This window comes from Struthio camelus, chromosome 6 (genome assembly GCF_040807025.1).
Source record: "Struthio camelus isolate bStrCam1 chromosome 6, bStrCam1.hap1, whole genome shotgun sequence".
Lineage (NCBI taxonomy): Eukaryota > Metazoa > Chordata > Aves > Struthioniformes > Struthionidae > Struthio > Struthio camelus.
The window spans coordinates 36283229-36301346 of record NC_090947.1 but is presented as its reverse complement, the minus strand read 5'-3'; the positions used below and the strand labels follow the sequence as shown (position 1 = coordinate 36301346).

General features: G+C 39.9%; 1 long non-coding RNA gene across 1 annotated transcript; it reads left to right on the top strand.

Annotated features, from left to right (window-relative positions):
• Nucleotides 1–1768: 1768 nt before the first annotated feature.
• LOC138067670 (uncharacterized) lies at nt 1769–14392 on the top strand. Its single transcript, XR_011141978.1, has 3 exons — nt 1769–1826; nt 1920–1999; nt 12827–14392. It is a non-coding gene; the product is annotated as an uncharacterized lncRNA (long non-coding RNA).
• The last annotated feature ends 3726 nt before the right edge of the window (nt 14393–18118 follow it).

Below are 18118 nucleotides of genomic sequence, written 5' to 3'. Positions count from 1 at the left end.
GTTCACCAGAACACACTCCAGTGCTGCCAGGTTACCCAATATCGGATAATACTTTCTCATACAAGTCTGGTTGCCCTGAAGGATGTTGTTCAACTTGGGAAGTGACATGTTGGTGTTCCATTCTGATGCTTCTTCACTGAATTCAATATCAAATTCACTCCATTTATAAGGCAAAATAAGATTTTTTGAACTGCCAGATCTGCACTTAACAGAGTATCTGAAAATCGAGCTACGTTTTTTTCTGCCTTGTAGTTCATAACTTACCCTTGATAGCAACAGAGATTCTGAGATCAGGACTGAACTGTAATTTTATTGCTGAGGCATAAGAGGAGATGGACTGTATCTTGCATTTTCTGCAGCTGTATTGATTTTCAAGTTCTTTAGTAATTAAAAAAAAAATCAGAAAAGCAAAGAGATAGAGGGTGTTGCCATGGGGAAGGAGTTACTACTACAGTAGTAACTTGCTTCTGACAGCTGACACTGCAGAGGAAAGCTAAGCTACCTGTTTTTTTAATATAAGTCTATATCTGTATATATTTATTTATATTTATATATATTTATATAACTTTGTAATATCATTATTTACTTTTCGAGGCCATTAGATTAACTATTTAAAACATAATATTTTGTTTAATCTCCACGTATCACTCCAGCTTGCACAGTAGTTGTACTGAGAGTCTCACCCAAAGCTTACTGAAGTCAAAGGAAAGATTTCTGTTGCCTTTATGCGGAATCAAGCCAAAGATTTCAGTCATCGAGTAAAAGCCTGATGAGCATACATGAGAAGCAATAGAGTACACCTTGCTTTAACAGACTTCCTATCTCTAACTACATCCAGCCATGACAGAATATTTTCCGCTTTTAACACCTTTTCCATAATCAAAATCTACTGTTTGAATTCATAGTCTTTACATATAACCCTGTTTCTTGCTGGACACAACCAATTATCCACATTGAGCATATTTCTAATTGTTACACAGAATGAAAAGGTCAACAAGTCATATTGGACTGGAGAGAACTACCTGCCATACCATACTGAATGACAAGAGCTGATGTTCTATCTGATCCGGTCCTATATGCCTAATAAACTGTTGGTGTTTCCATTGCACAGTCTGAAAGATGTTATACTTACTGATTACTTCTCAAGCTGTTCTTCTAAGGTGCAAGCTGGAAAAGACGGGGTTTTCAGGGATCTGTTTGAAGGAGGACCGGGAAATGGTGCTGGGAAGAAGAAACTGAGGAAGGCTTTCTCTCGACAGCAGAAGTGGGAGGGAGGTGCCGAAGAGGAAATGAGCACACGGAGCGAAGGGATTACTTGGGTTGGTAAGACACTGCTGGTGTCTTGACAAGATGTGTCTGCTAAAATGCTCCCTTGGGCAGGGTATAAGCATGCAGTGGGTGGCATCAAGCAGCAATCTGTACTAGGGGCCAGGCTTGCTGCGGATTTAATCGCTGACCATTTAACACTTAATTTGGCAGGGACAGGGCACCTTCTGATCTATTAAGGAACTCCTGACAATGGTGGTGGTAGCATAGTAGGTGAACAGTAGTACATGCTAATATTTCCCACTGTCCTTCACATCACGTTAAAATATCGAAGAGTTTTACGGCCATAGCTGTGCACATCAATAACATCTCCAGGGCTTGCAGTACAGGTTCCCGTCCCTGAACAGCAGATGGCAGTGAAGTTAAACAAATGAGAGGAAACAACCCGAGAAAACGTGTCTTGCCGTCTGGACGGTGTTGCCGCAGATAGCTCGTAGCGCTCCATGCATATTCAGACAGTGCAAGGTTCATTTCGAGTGCACACCCGTGGGATGTCTCAGGCACGTTCAGGTAGCAGCAAACAGTAATTAATTCATGGCTGTTGTGATCCAAGTCATGTTTATTTTCTCTGTTATGTTTTAACATTTGAACAGATAGAATCTGCTATCCTTTCTTTCTTAAACCTTTTAAATCTATGCGTATCTGAACTCATGAGGATGAAGCTCAGTTTCAAGTGAGTAAACTTTTATTCTTTATTATGTATCTTGTACTACATTCAAGAGAATGAAGCTGTATCACCATGGGTTACTTTAAAACTTTCATAATACCAATTTTTTTACCACCACAAAAGCTGCATGAAAGGGTTAATAAGATCTTGATTTAAAGGCATGAGAACAAAGACATTAAGAGTAAACTTTTACAAATCAGCTTCACACTTTAAATTAATCTTGCTTCTGGTGGAAGGTTGGGAGGGGAGGATGTTTTTTTCCAATTTCCATCAGGCAAATGATGGAGATGTCAGCAGAGATATTTGATCACAACTTTTACATTCGTCACCTAAAGTGAAAAAAGGGATGAAAAAGATTTAAACATTTAAAGAAAATTACAGAAGATTTAAAGATTTTACCTTTTTCTTCAAGGTAATTTACTTGATTGATCAACATTAAGGAAGTCTGCTTAGTGTCATTAATGTGTTAGTTCCATAGCAGTATCATGAAGAACAATTTTGTGGGAGTCTGTGATTTCCAAGCAGATGCTAGACCATCATATACAAAATCTCCCTTATTTATTGCTCAGTGCTTGATACACCTGAGGAAACCCAACACTATGCTCCCTTCGTCACAAACCAAGGTAATTAGGCCATCCTGTACGGTTATGCAAGGCACTCAAAGAGAATACAGCACTGAAGGCCCAGATCTTCATTTCAAAACCTGTTCAAGACATTAGCAAGCTTTGAAGCCCTGAGATATTACAGTGCTGGTCTGGATGTAAATACTGTGATAGCAGAAGGAGGGGACCCTTTCTTGCTCCTCTTGCTTGGGCTGTTACTGCTCTGGAACACAACGAGTTGGATTCTGTTGCCCCTGTTCCCAAGAGAGGTATCAAGCCAGTGGGACTGCTCAGAGCTTCAGGCTCTCTTCAGGGCTCCTCTCAGAGTTTGACTACCCTTATCGTAGCACACATAACTACATATTTTCTTTTCAAGCTCATATTTACACATACCATAGTCTGAGCATGCTTTTAATCTTCCAGTTACATTAGAATTTTTGTTTAAAAAAATGTGCATGACACACAGTAGACATATTTATAACAAGCAAGGGCACAAGTTTCACTCACTTGTGAAGAAGCAGCCCTTCTTAATCTGTCAATCAGTCCATGCACAAAATGCACAGAGCATCAATTGCTTTTTAGGTTATTTACTGTGACTTATGTATCTGTCAATAAATCTAAAACACAGGTCAAAGAATATGTAGCCCAAGTAAATCTATAAATGTAGCAGAAAAGCTTCACTAACTACCTCGGATTGCCAAAGCTGAGGTCATTTCCTTGTTGTGAAAAATATTGAGGTCCATAAATTATTTTTATCACCTCTGGGGCAATGCAAACAGTTTCCCACAGATGCTGAAAGTATGATATGTTTTTTATTTAATATCAGAACACCACTTTTACACAGCTCTTAAAATATGAGGTCCAAGATTCTGCTTGCGCTTTAAGGCCCCAATTCAGCAACATATTAAAACAGATACTTCAGTTCCTGACATTAAGCACGCGCCAAAGTGCTTTGTTGCATAGTCATAGATTGCTGAATTGGAGCCTAATGAATAAATCTTTTTCCCATGGAACTCAGAATTTACCTTCCAATTCCCTTCGAGGAAAATAAGGCATTTTTATTTATTCAAACATGATATAAATAAACATTTAAAATGGCATGTCTTCTAGGGATCACTGGGCGAGCAGTAGCACTGGAGATAAACCTTGGACAAAAGTTATGTGACATCTTTTGCATCAGTTTAACTGGTGTTTATTTAAAGGTTTCCTTAGCATCGTTTCCTTGAAGAAAATAAAAATGTTGAACATGCAAAGAGCATAAGAATGAGCGGTGAACATTCTGCAGAGGACTTTGGAGAAAACACCACTGAATTAACTTACAGTACATTTGTTAAACATGAGCAGCTCTAATAATGACATTTCATTTAACAATGCCCTTTGTCTTTTCAGTTCATCAGTTACCTATTTCAGTAATGAACTGCAGTCATACCATTCTGATTTTCTCCTAATGTAAAGGCTGAGATCACTTCACTTGCAGTGGAGCATGATGCTATTATGCAGTTTTTGGCTTAGGAAAAAAGCTATAGAATGTATCACAATTGAAATTGGCTAACAAATATTAAAATCTGTGATTGGTAAGGATACCAATAATTTCGTTTAGCTTTTAACAGGAACAAGTAAAATTTTAAAAAAAAGAAATGGTTGAAAATGCACAGCATATCTATTTTATGAGCAGAGCAGTAAGTATTCAGCTGGGAAAAAATGAGCCGTGCATTAAATGTTATTTTAATTTTTTATCAACAATCCATGCATAGAACTTAATAGCAACATTTTTTAGTTGGGATGAATAATCTCAGTTGCAAAAATAAAATGGAGTTACCGACACTATTTAAGTAGGATTTTCAAGACCTAGAGGAAGTCAGGTTAAGTGTGTAATATCCCACTTTGCACTGTGTAAACGCAAGACAGATAAAAAATAGCATAGGTCTACTTGATATAATCCATAAGTCATACAAGGGGTAATGGAGCCTGCTTTCACTCATTTGCCTACCGCTTTTCCAGTTTTCTTAAATTTCAAAAGCTTCTTCATTGCCTTTCTAGCTGCAAGAGAGACATTTTAACCAGGCTGCTGTTTTCACTTTTCTGTTCACTGTGATCCATTCAAAATATTTCCAGAGCTCACCAAAAACATTTAATTAGCAAAGACTCGTGTTCAGCACTTCATCATCTTTTCCCAGCTGAACCAAATCTACACAATTTACAATAGATCTTTGGAAAACGGCTTTTTACTGTGTGCTGCATCTATAGATCTCTCTCAATTACCCACAGTAAATTTAGGCATTGTACAAGAGCAAATTTTACAGTCCATGAAGAGATGAAGTGAAATCTAGATGAAATTCATTGTGACAGATTCTCAGTTAGTGCCCTGATGTGTCTGTATTACAGAAGATAGACATTCTATTAGCATGGAAGCTCCCATAATGGACTGTGAATCATTTCAGGTAATAGAGATGCCAACTAGAATGACTGAAAAGCACTATTGAATTCCATTAGAGCTCTTTGTTTTTAAATCAGTCATTTCTTTGTGAATAGCCAACTATATACTTCTTGACCCTCTCTCAGAGTAATAATTGTGAACTAATATTACAAAACATTAATCTGAGTTACTGTTCAATTAATGTTTCTGCTCGAGGGTTATTTTTGTGCTGCAAATGTGAAGGAGACTGTGGCTTGTATTACAAATACGTATTTGGACTTGAGCTAGTGCAGAGTGCAATTTTCAGTTATATTTCTGTCACCGCTGTACTCAGTCTCATCTCATTAGCTGTAAAAAGACTTGGGTGTTGGCTTTTCTTTTTCCAAAGTCATCCTACAAGAATAAAATAACTATAATCAACAAATCTATAGAGATAAACATTTTTATAAGGGATGCCTCAGATAGTCTTCTTTCATTTAGGTGCTTGTTTAATTATCAGCAAAATAACTAACACCGTATCCTGTTCCCTAAACAGCCCCACCTTATCTATCAATCATGTATGATTTATCAGACTTGATAATTGCTTGGGTAATTAACACAGAATTTTGGTTTACTCATAGTGGTGAAACCTCAGAAATGCCTACACAATTGCCATTTGTGTAAGTAGATCAAGTTATGAATAATTCTCTTCCACATAAATACGAAGGCTGGAGTAGAGGCAATACATATTTCCTCATCTATTGCCTGGAATGCAGATACCATGTCATACAAGAGGTATTTCATTATGTCACATGCCTTCTGCTAACAACATATATCTGTATAGTTAAAATAATTAAAATGCATATTTATAAAAATAAGGAAGAGAACCATTTCCCTTTGTTTATAAGTACTGCATGCTTTTTCATGAGGAACAACAGAAGGAAGATTGCAGGAAAATTAGTCTACTCAGTACACTGGCGAAAGGATTGAATCTCTGTAAAATTCTCACATAAATCCTTTGGGAAGACTTTAAAAAGAGCAGGCTCTATATCTTCTGTCTATGATCATCTATTTTCACATCAGAATGAGCAACATTATCCTTATATGCTAGAGTATCTGTGTCTACAGCTTGAAAATGAGCCTCTCCTTAATGTTGTAATGACAGGTGTAAGATTAACTTTGTTAGGTGTCTAGCCACTCATGCAAACTAAATTAAATTAATGGAACAAATTTCTCTCATAATTAAGATAAAAATTCATGTCAGCTGTAACCTTGCTGTACACTAATTATATACAAATGATTTATCATCTGCTTCGCCCAGAATATTAATCCTCAACTCATTGATAACTGCAGCCAGTGTTAAGAGATGAGAGTTGATTAACTATGACAGATTGGGCGACCACAGTACCAAGTGCCTGAACAACCAGTGAAACCAATAATATTCAAGCAGCACTTCTTTAAAAATGCATTCCCATGGAAACAGATGCATGTTTAATGAGGGATATGGAGATTATTTCAATAACGACTGATATTGGAACAGTGGGCAGAGCTAATCAATAACAATTAAGCACTTAGCCTGGTAAAGACATGGTTATATAAAGTAGGTTATATACACGTTCGTGAGATACCAGTTTGGGCCATGTTACATATAATATCTTCATGCGATGCTGTTACTTATTTACTTTTCCTGCTGCAGAAAGTATTGCATAGTTTACACCTGTTACAAAACCAGATAATCTATTTTTGGCTTCTACCAGCTCTAATAAAAATAACAAAAAGAAGAAACTGATGCTGTCAACAGTCCTTTAAACAATCCAAGTAGAAACTGCAGTGGTAATTATGCTCTGGGAAATAGCACCTCTTTATGAAAATCATTGTTTTACCAAAAAAAAAAAAAAAGGCTCTTGAAGCATCGTCTATGAAACAGGGCACTCTTTGATCTCCTGGAATGTGACATTATTCTTTTACTTTAAATTAAAATTATTAAAATTAACTTGTGAAACCTTTAAGGAAAAGCTATGAGCCTTTTTTTTTTTTTTTAATAGCTGACATGTATTTTTTGGGAAGATAGTTCGTTAATAATGCATCCTTTAATGAATAAAAAAAAAATGCAAACTTCCAGACATTTTGAAGATTTGCAGGTTTGAGCTTGGGGTTTTTTTTTTGGTATTAAATCTGTCTCCCCAGGACAGCTTTTTTAATACTAATTGCTAATTGAGGCTCCCAGAATCCCTGTCAGAATGAAGAAAAAACCCAGTACCCAGGCATTAATAAGGCACAACCAGCAGGCTGGAGTAATATTGCTGTAAAAGAATTTTTTTCATGAAAAGTTGGTGTCTGAAGCTGAGTTATGCGTGGAAAGGAAAAGTAATTGCTATTATAAAACTGAAGGCAATTACAAAGTTAACACAGAGCATGAACCTTTTATTCAGACTGGTAAACCGGGGCGCGCCATGTGTAATACTGCGCATCTTTGGGTGTAAGGGCTGAAGGGTGCTCTTCAGTGAATATACCGATGGTGAAGAGAGGTTCCCAGAGCCACCATCCTAACCAGTCATCTTTCAAGCTTTCGTATTGACCAAAGTATTGTGATTCTGACATAAAGGGACAAAATCTAAGAAAATGGTTCCTGTTCTAAGGCTTCTCAGTGACTGGACTTTTTAAAGAGAGCCGACCCTTTTCAGTCATACTACTTTTTATTATGAGGATGCTTATTCCTTTGGAACTGGAAGGGCTTATTTCACTTGGATCACATCTAGATCATATTTTAAACATGGATTTGAACTTTTTCTTGAGCCCAAATGTTCCTTAACTTCCATTCAGCGCTTGGCTGAACACAGGTGCTCGTGTATAGGTAGCTCCAGAGCTTGGTTGGCTAGGATGAAAGTTTGAGCTCCTGCTACTAACCCTGGAGCCAGCTGCATGCCAGCTTGCTCTACAGGCAGCTTGGGCACAGCAGATGGTGTGGTGCAGGCTTACCAGCGCTTGTAGGGACGTTGCAGGCTGATAGTAAGCAGATGAGCCAGACTGCATCCTAGAAATACTCAGTACTGCATATAACCTGAGCTTAACCTATTCAGAGAAAAAGAAGGAAAAAAAAAAATCTGAGCCCTGCTGTGCCAGGGCTGGCAGTCTCAGCACCTGGACTGCAGACCAGGGCCTAAGTTTTACTTGCCAACATTCCTCCCAGGCTGGTGATTCAAATATTGTTCAAGAAGCTGAGTAAAAGTCTTCTATTTCATAAAAATGGTCCTTTCCAGCCTCAAATCTTAAGAAGGACTTTTTTTTTTTAAATATTTATCTTCTGATCTTCAGAAGGAATTAAAGTTGATTTAAATGAAAATGGAAATAGAAACTTTGCAGGACAGAAAAAAAAAATCAAACTTTTCTTTCTCTATATTTCTAGCAATTTCAGGGCTAATTGCCTTTGAATTTGTAAATGCAGCTAATTAGAAGGATCGTAAGTATATGGAATTGGAGACAATATATGCAGAGCAAGTCTAGTTCTTGATATCCAATTTAATTTGGAGTTTGATATCAACTTTAAATAAGCAAAAAGGCTATGAGATTTTTCATCATCTTATTCCTAGGGGGTACACATCTGCTATGAACCTAATCAGCTACAGTACATCACTGGTCTTCTATGCCAGTGCTAATACAAGAACATTTATATTGCAAAGCAGAGATGGATCATCAGCACTGAAGGCCTGATATGGCAACTGGACATTACCCTAAACATTTCTATCAAGATTCAGTGAGTGCAAATATTTTTTCAGGTATTCAGGTCATTGGGATTGTGTTACAGAAGCAATCATCAGTAAGAATACATTATAATGAAAGCACAAAAGAAGCTCCTCATATAAAATGACTTTCCTCAGTACTTTTTATATGCTGCATGCCATACACACTGTCACCTGCAAATGCTAACAACATTTAGCAAGTAGGTAAGCTAGGCTGTGCCTGCATATTTTTAAGCAATAGTGAGCTGCACCAAAGCAAAAACCTAACAGCCATGGCAGAATAGGCTGTAGTGTAATTTTCAGAAATGCAGTTTCAAGTGAAGTGAGAAGCAGATCCCACCAATATAGTGGTCCCATTCAACACTTCAGCCCTACTGCATGCAGGATTATGTAGCTGTTCTGGTGGTTGCAGTTCATAAGTTCTTTTTTTTTTTTTTCTTTAACTCCAAATAAAGGAATTCAGGCATGAAAATAGTTACCTGTCTTTCTAGAGCGTACAGGAGTTAATGGACCAATTTCAGGGGAAAATCCGATGTGGAAAGCAGTGGCAATCTTCACTTTGCCTAGGAAAAGAGCAAGAATGCTAAAAAGAAAATAGCACAAGTCAGAGAGAAGACACAGTCATTTAGCACATCTTCTTTTCTAGTAGAAACTCAGCATGGGCATCGGGCAGTGATACTGTCTAAATCCAGCCTCCTGGGAATAGCAAAAGCAGGTGTATATTACCAGTTGGTGCTATTTTGGCTAACTGTCCTTCGGTGGAAATTAAGTTTAGAACACCAGAGTCCCTCATTGCTACCAGTTAGAGCTATACCTAATAGACCTGAATTTACTGTTATTAATACATGAGCGAAAATATGCTGCCTTCAATAGAGTTCCCCCAGTTTAACAGGCAAAAGGAGAAACAGATGCCAAAAATGGATAGTGTTTCTGTCCTAAATCTAGTCTGCACAATGAATTAGTCTTACCTCGAGCATCTTCTGCTCCCTCTACTCAAAGTAAGCAGTGAGATTATGCACTGCCATCTGACTTCCCCAGCAGTACCAGTTCAGTCCCTTGATCAGGCTCTGCAAATAATGCAATTATTTCAGAGGAGAGTGCAGTGAGCCCTAGTTTTGCTACTTACACTTATTACTGAGGAGCATCAAACTAAGCAGCCATTTTCCTGCAGCCATCTTTAAAAAAGGCAATGATCGCAATGTGCCGCTAACCTAATGAGGGCTGTGTGTGACAGAGTCATAGATACATTTTCTCGCTAGCCTAATGAGGAAGGTGACAGACAGTGAACGAGTTCACACTTGAGTAATTTTCGAGTCATCAGCAACTGCAGTGTTCACGGTAGCAGAAGCCGGAGAAGGGTAGGAGAAGCATACAATAAATATACACTGGTTCCATTGGCCAGAATAAGTTATCACAGGATGAAGGTCTTGGGGCAAACTCCCTTAGGAAATTTAAACAAAAAGAGTCAATTTAAGGCATCTCTAGCAGTGCATTCAATTAAAATTAAATTTAAAAAGTAGGATCAGCTGCTTGGCTGTTAGACCACCTGCCCAAAGGAAGAAAAAAAAATTAGAGATGCAATGAACCTGCACTCCCAGCGTCTGCAAGCTGCTCACAATTGACTGAATAGTATCTACTTCTCAAAACTATCCATTCAGCACTGCGTCCAATTCTCCTTTCTTGCCTCCCACCCCAGAAAGAAGGAAACTAGCAGCAAGTAACTCATTATACATATTGACAGCAAGTGTTTGCATGAAAAATGCTGTCCTTCTTACATTTTTACCACACTGGCACCTTGTTGCAGTGAAATCATTATTTCTTAAGAGAACATTGCTGTGAGCCAAGCCTTGTACATCCACTGGCACAGATTCCAGGATTGATATGGTGAGGAATTTGTAGAAGTTGTGCAGAGCTATGCAGTTCTCCAGGCAGTATGTTGCTCCATCCCAACACCTCCCACTGCTGTAACATTCAGGTATAGAAGTGGTGAAAAGACATAGCCCAGCTGCAGGGCACTATGGGAGCCCTCTCCCAAAACGGGAAAACCAACTGGTCAAAACACAGGTATTTCCCGCTGACCAGAGTGTGCCACATCAAACCTTCTTAATCCTTCTTGATCCTTCACCTTGAGTGATTGTTGCTACTTTTACCAGTTACAAAATATTCTGCCTGCAGCCCTTCTCTCAGACTAAGAGAGAAGACACTTGGATGCTGCTGGCAGAAACAAAGCAGCAGCTGCAGCCAGTCCACCCAGCTAACCCCAGAGCTGTCCTCTTGTGGACTGGCCTGACTCTCTAAAGAGGAGGGTTGTTAGGGAATGATAGTCTTATGGTTCCCCGCCTGGATGATTCTATTGTGCCCCTTCTTGCAATGTGCGGGAGCCAGTGTATGGATGGATGAATCATACCAGCTCTGTAGCTGTGCTGGCGTTACTTCACAGAGAGCTATGGACATGCTTTGGAGGTGCAGCAATTTGGCACGGCAGAACTCACGCTACCCTTCCTGATGTGGTGCTGCTCTGCAGGCAGCAATGATCTCCCATGCTGTTGAAGCACAGCTCTACATAATTCCCTATTTGAGCGGCTCTGTGGGAGCCACATGGTGCCCAAAATGCCTAAAATTGCCTTCTACTGCACCAGTCACACCTTCAGCATGCTCCTGCTTAATGGGGCTGCTGGGGCAAATACATGGGCTATAGAGTGGGTACCTCCCAACGATCACAGCAGCAACAGACAATAGTCTACATATAACCCCTGGAGAGAGCATGTGGTGCAGTCCGTTCTCCGTCAGAGCTTTTCCACAGTGTTAACTAGCTAATTCTCACGAGCGCTCCAAACGCTATTACTGCTCTGCTCTACTGGCTGGAGAGGACGCCCACCGTATAAGAATTGCCAAAGGCACAAATGAGGCTAGTCAGGAACACAGCTCAAAGGTCTGGCCTCTGGTCCTCAACTCTGGCTGCTCGACCACAACATATTTATGCCGGCTCACTGCGAGCCAGTTATATTGTTTTCTCTGACTTTCCTCCTTGCATGTGCGAAAGCATTCCCTTTAGCTTGTAACCGAAGGCCTGTGCTTCAGAAGGTGACTTGGCTCTGAGTCAGGTGCTGCTGCTGTCTTTCTAGGTCTGCCGCTGGTTCAGCTGAGTTCGGCAAGGCATTTAAACACGCTGCACCTCATGTGTCATGTCAGAGAAACCCAAAAGAGCATCTAACAGGCTGTTATGTCGGCACAGTGCAGTGCAGCGCAATTCAGAGCTGCGCTCACCTGCTCCTAGGTGGTTCTGGATCCAGATCTCCTGGCTTTGGCTTTGTGCTCCACGGAGCTTCGTTCTAATTCTGACTTGAGTCAGTCGTTCCTTGACCACATCCCTCACACAGAGCACATGATCTGTGCCTGTGGCTTTAATACAAGTAGCCTAACTGAGCAGCCTAGTACAGATGACTGCAGACTATACGACTGTTGCACAACTGGTCCAGCGTTTAGGCTTAACTGCTAGGCAGTTGGGGCTAAGCCAATAAATGGTGGGTTTTTCCAACAAGCATAAGGGAATAAGGTGGTCTTCTCTCCCTGACTTTCACTGGGGTTGCTCTTTTAAATCTTTTAGGTTATTTTACAGATCCTAGCCTAGGAAAAGAAATTGGCAGTAGCACAAGCGTTAAACTACTTTGAATAATCCTCCATGTGGAACTGCTCATGTGCAATAACAATGGCAGTATTTCTCAGTAGAAGTAATCATTCCCTTCTTGAAATCATAAATCATTCACTCCTTGAATTATTTGGGTGTCGCAAGATAAACTGTTAAGTCTATATTTAGTATCTAAGTCAAAGTTCTGCCTGGTTTTCAGAAGTACTGCACAAGCTGGGAGACCTTGAGAATTTATGATCAGAACCCTCTGATATTATATTTAGACTTACATGCTTATATTTAAAAACTGTCCCCAACACTTAAAGGTAACTTGCAAAATAAACTGTTATATGCTGTTCTGAGAGTTTCCAAAAATTATGCAGTGGAAGGCATTGATGATGGAAATATATTTTAAATAAATTTTCAAAAATGTCCCCTTTTTCTAAAATTCTGTCTTCCTCATCAAAGATACCGTGGAACATGATAGCTCTGGACACAACACCCACGTACTGGATCATCCGACGGACGTAGGGAGAAAAGAACAAGTCGTGTGATGAGGGAAGCCGGACACCTGTGTCTGACAAATGGGGATACAAAACGGGAGAGAGTTTATGGTGCAATGCTGCGAAGGAGTGATATACAGCCCTCATGGTGGGAAATGGGAGATAAGAGCAAACTGTGTGAGCTTCACTGTCAACGTACAGGATTTGTCAAGTCTATATACCAGTAATATCACTGCAGCTCAGGTGTTTTTCATATCTTGAACCATTCTGAGTGTCTGCATAGCCATTTGCCCAAGTCTAAATATGGTACAGTGTTTTTAGATGGATCTTAGTTAAATTGTTCCATTCTCTGTGTTACATGGACATACAGAATCTGTCTGAAAAACCTGTTCAGTCAACCAGGAAGTGTCAAGAGGATTTTATACAAGAAAAAAGGTTTGAAGAAACTCAGTGGTTAAGCCAATGTTCATTCTTACTTCAGAGTTCACCTTAAATGATCCTGTATGTGAGCCAAAACTTCTAAGACAAGAAATATGTGCAAAAGATATAAACCTGTGAAACAGCGGGAAAATAACTTCTGCTCTTCTAATAAAATAAAATAGCAGTTACTTGTTAAAAAAATCCACACACCACATCTGTAAATTTGCTCTACCTTTTGTAATGCTGGTGCTATAATTAATGCAAGAACCTCTAAAACTCCTATCTGATACTTACACTTGTTACAGCAACATATTTAATTCCAGAGCTACATCTTTTAGCAGATTCTTTAACTTCATTCAAATTACTAATCGTTTAGATCCTCTCTGAAAGTCCTCCCTCCCTCGCTCCCCGTGCATGCTTAACCTAATTAACTATAAATGAGAAAAAATGCTACTCACATAAAAAGAAAATGTTAACCTATAAATTATCCAGCGCTCCCTCCTGAGGCTGGCAACGCCTCTCATAGAAAAGCTCAAATGCTGGTGCAGTATTCTTGGCTTGCTGTCCAGTTTCTGCCACCCAAAATCATTTTATACAACACATTACTCTGCCATTTTGTACATCTGGCAACATTTGCTGATACTAAGTCCTCTCCGGTGTTTTCAAGATTACACGAAGGAGGATTTTCAGGATGATTAATTGGAGAGAGAAAATCATTCCTTTACTTTTCAAGGAACATTTGTAGAAGACTAATGGTCATTTATGGAAATATGGCCTCTTTATACCCACTAATGTCTTCCAGTGCTCCCTGTGGGTCACACAATTAACCACCCATTTGTGTTTCTTTGCTCCTGTCATCCCAAATCCTCTTGGTTGTCCTCATCAGCTGGAAATCTTCTGCTCCACCCTAGCCAGATCAAAAGTCCCCTGAAGTCTGTAGGATGGAGATATCTCAGGGCCGGAGTCCCCAGTCCATATGTTTCTCTTCAAAATCCACTTCTTCCAAAAGTTCTCTGAGCTGTGCTCAGTTAAATTCCACCCCAGATAGCTTTTCCAAATGTATTTGTAAATCCAAACAAAAAAATAAAGAGTATTTTCCCATTCCTTCCCCATGCTTTTGTGATTTCATTCTTCTTGCATTGCATATTTGCCTGCCAGTCATCTCATGGTAAGGTTTTTGCACACATTTGCTTTGTATCAAATTGGGGAAACTGGTTATATAAAGTAATAGCAATGTAATAGCTCTGTCCCAATTCTCCAGCTTAGAAGATCTGAGTGAAGAGTTCAAACCAGGTCTGAAACAAAGTCCAAATTCTTTTTTCATTTATATATTCACTTAAATCAGTGTGAGTAATGGGCCTCTGTCTCTTCTGGTATGATCTGGCCTCTTCTCTGGAACCATGAACAACAGTCAAATCTGTTGTTGGGTGTAGCTGCTTTTTGGACCACAGAAGGATGTTACATTTTTCAGATTAGCCTGAGAAAACAGCCTCCCCTCCCAGCGAAGTGTGTCCCCACGTCTTACAGAGGTGGGGCTTGCTGTAGAGGGTTTTAATTGCTGTGGGTTTTTAAAAATAAAGAGTGGGCTATTTGAGGGCGCACAGAGCTAGGGCGGGGAACTGAAAAGGGACATGGCTGGGGAGATTTGGAGCTTGGTGGAGGTGTTCAGGCTACCCTTGAGGAGCCCAGAAGTGCTTAGGGGGTAAGGAGGATGTGGAAGCTGCCCCAGGGAGCCCCAGAGGCTGGTGGCTGTGGGAGGTCACTCAGGAGCCTGGGCTGGGCCTGGGGGTGGTGCTAGGGGGAGACCAATTCTAGGTCCCAGCATCCTGCCTTCCCACAAGGACTCCTGGCCTCATCTCCCCTCTGAAGGACTTCCCTCTGCTGTCTGTGAGCTGTGAAGTGGCTATATGTTTAAACGGGGAAGGGTAAGGTGCTTAAAAATGACCTAGGAGGTATGGATTATTACACTCAATTGTTTTCTTTCTTTATCCTATCCTTATTCTTTTTCATTTTGATTAAAAGATAAAAAAGTAAAAAATACATATATCTTAAATAAAAGGCATAATGTTGCCACAGTATCTGTACAGAAGTTGTACTGTATTTGATAACATCATCCATAGAAATAAGCCTGGGAGCAGGACATGTGTTCTTTGTTGTTCTATATCTGTATGACTCAAGATTTCTCTATGGAGCTTAAGTGGGAGCGGTCTAAAAGTGAGGAAGATCATGCAGAGGCTCAAAGCATATGCCTACATTGCCATCTCTGCTTCCTGCCAAAGGGCTGCAGCTACATCTTGTAGCATCAACCAAATCCACCATTTAGGGATCATGAGGAAGCTGATATCATTTCAGACGATGCCTGCGTCATGCACAGGACACTGGTCCTAAGCATGTGTTGCCACCTTACAGTGGTGAGGTCTGATGTCTAGGACAACCTACTGTTTCCAGAGAGTTGAAAGAGTTACTCTAGTTTTAGCTGGATGATAGGGATTATGCTTTTGGTGTTGGTAGTCTCCTGACACCAGGGATGTCTATATGTTGACATCTGTGGCTTGTTAGAGTTTCATTAGCAGTCCACATAACTTGTCCTAGGCATTTTATCAAGTGCAAAATATCACATTTAGGTTATTTGATCTTTTTGATAGCAAAACAAAAATATCTAAGCGTAGAAGAAAATGAAGAGAGGGGGAAAGGAGAAATGAGGCCAGCACTGAAAACAACAGGGAGAAATGCCATAGCAAAATGTAGTAAATTAAAGAACACCCAAATTGGTCATCTGCCCATCCCCAATTCCCTGAAATTTTTTCCAGTTTGATAGTGCTTGATCATGAACTGAGAAGAGATGGGCCCTCCAACTGTGAGAAGACAGCATCAGACTGAAGCAGGAAATAGAAGCATAATTTATTAGCTGTATTTGAATGCAGCAAAAAGAAATGGAGAGAGAAAACTTCAGGAAAAGCTATTGTCACTTTGCTCTAGCTTTCTAGATAGCGAAATCATCAAGATGTGGATTTTGCGAGGGTGGTGCATTATATGGTTCAGGATACGTTGCTGCCACTACACAAGTTAGTTGAATTAATTTTAAGTACGAAAGTCCGTTGAGATATCCTAATTAAAGGTGTATATAAAGTTGAGGAGAAGATACTATCATCCAATCATTTCTTACATTAGCATTGCTTAAGGATGACTTACAGCACCTTAGCAGAAAATGCAGAAGACATTGCACATACATTATTCGCTCAGGTTTTTCCACTAGCTGTCCTGCAGGCAGCTCTGTGCTCCTCTTTGTTCCATGGACTTTCAAATGCCTGAATTAGGAGCAGAGCATCTTGTAGACAGCCCCTAATAGAATTTATACACCCTGTTCTCGTCACACAACTTCCCTTACAGCTGATATCATTTCCCCCCATTTCCTCTGCTGCCGTATCTATTTGCTTTCTCGGAGCCACCGAACACGTTCGCTTAACGCCTGCCAAAGGGAGTGCTAGTCACTGCTGCAGCTGTCCCTCAACAGCCCTCTTCTGATGCCTTCTCAAATCCTAATCCTAACCGCTCGCTTTAGCGTGCGCTGACGAGAGAGCCTTTCATCAGTGGGTTTGCAGGAATACAACCGCTAAGAATTTTAGTTAATTGGTACTAATTATAGCTAACTGTAATTAGGACCACGCTCACAGAGGGAGGTAGGGCTGAAGCAGAAAAAAACCTCAGTACGGTCTCAACTCTGTACACACACTTAGCTGAGCAGGGTTAATAAGAGTATCAGCGTGATTCCTGAGCACACAAAAGGCTGGGTAAATAGAAGCCATTTTTCATGTTTTACTCTGCAGAGTAGAGTTTTACCATGGCCCATTTTATAAATGAGGTAAATGAGTCATAGAAAAAGCAAGTAGCCTGACCAAGGCTTTGCAGTAAGATATTGGCAATATAGAGCTCTGGAGTAACTAGTTTCCAGCCTAGGTTGATCCTCATGAGAACTAAAACTTGCATTATTACTATTATTATTATTATTATTGCTGTGCAATAGCTACTCTCCTCTCCAGCACCAGAAATTTTAGGCTAAGCTGTGTTGCAGCTGCACAGTTTAATTTTAATTAATCAATCCTTAATCCCCGGTTAGGGGAACACAGTAAGAGGAAAATATCTGAGAGAAAACAAACTTCTCTCAGAAACAAAAATATTATTTGTGAGCCTAACACCTTGCATCAATTTACAAGTAATGAGTTTCAGCAAGCAGCAGTGGAAAAATATGAGGCCATCCCTTAGTAGACACTTAGGTATGTTGCAACTGAGACTATTGTGTTCCAACCTTTGAAATCCAAGCTGCTGTTTAAGATTGCAACTATCTTTGTGCTCCACAACAACAACAAAAAAAAAGAAAATTGAAAGGCAAGACTATTAAGCCGGGAAAAAGGTTGAGCCGTAAGCAAATGTCATGTTATAGATTTACCTACCAACAAGAAGCCAGCAGGGTTCAGGTCAGAGGTTAATGAAAGACATCCAAAGGTCATTCAGTGATTATGTGAGAGCAAGAGTTTAATAGGGCACAGGGACGACAGACACTGACAGAAGATTTATACCAGAGGTGATGACACTGCTACGAATAGTGCTGATAAAAAGAGCCCCAATATCGGACTGAACAGAATGATGAATGGCGCACATGTCTACTCACACTTCTCATTATAAGCTCTTTCACTCATGGTGGCACTTAGCAGCATTTATTTACTGTGGTTTGAAGGTACTGGGCAGAAGCACAGTATATCTAATACTTTAAATGTAGACTTGCCATATAAAAATGAAACAAGAGATAAGATTAGACCTTTGAATAATTGCCCAGCTT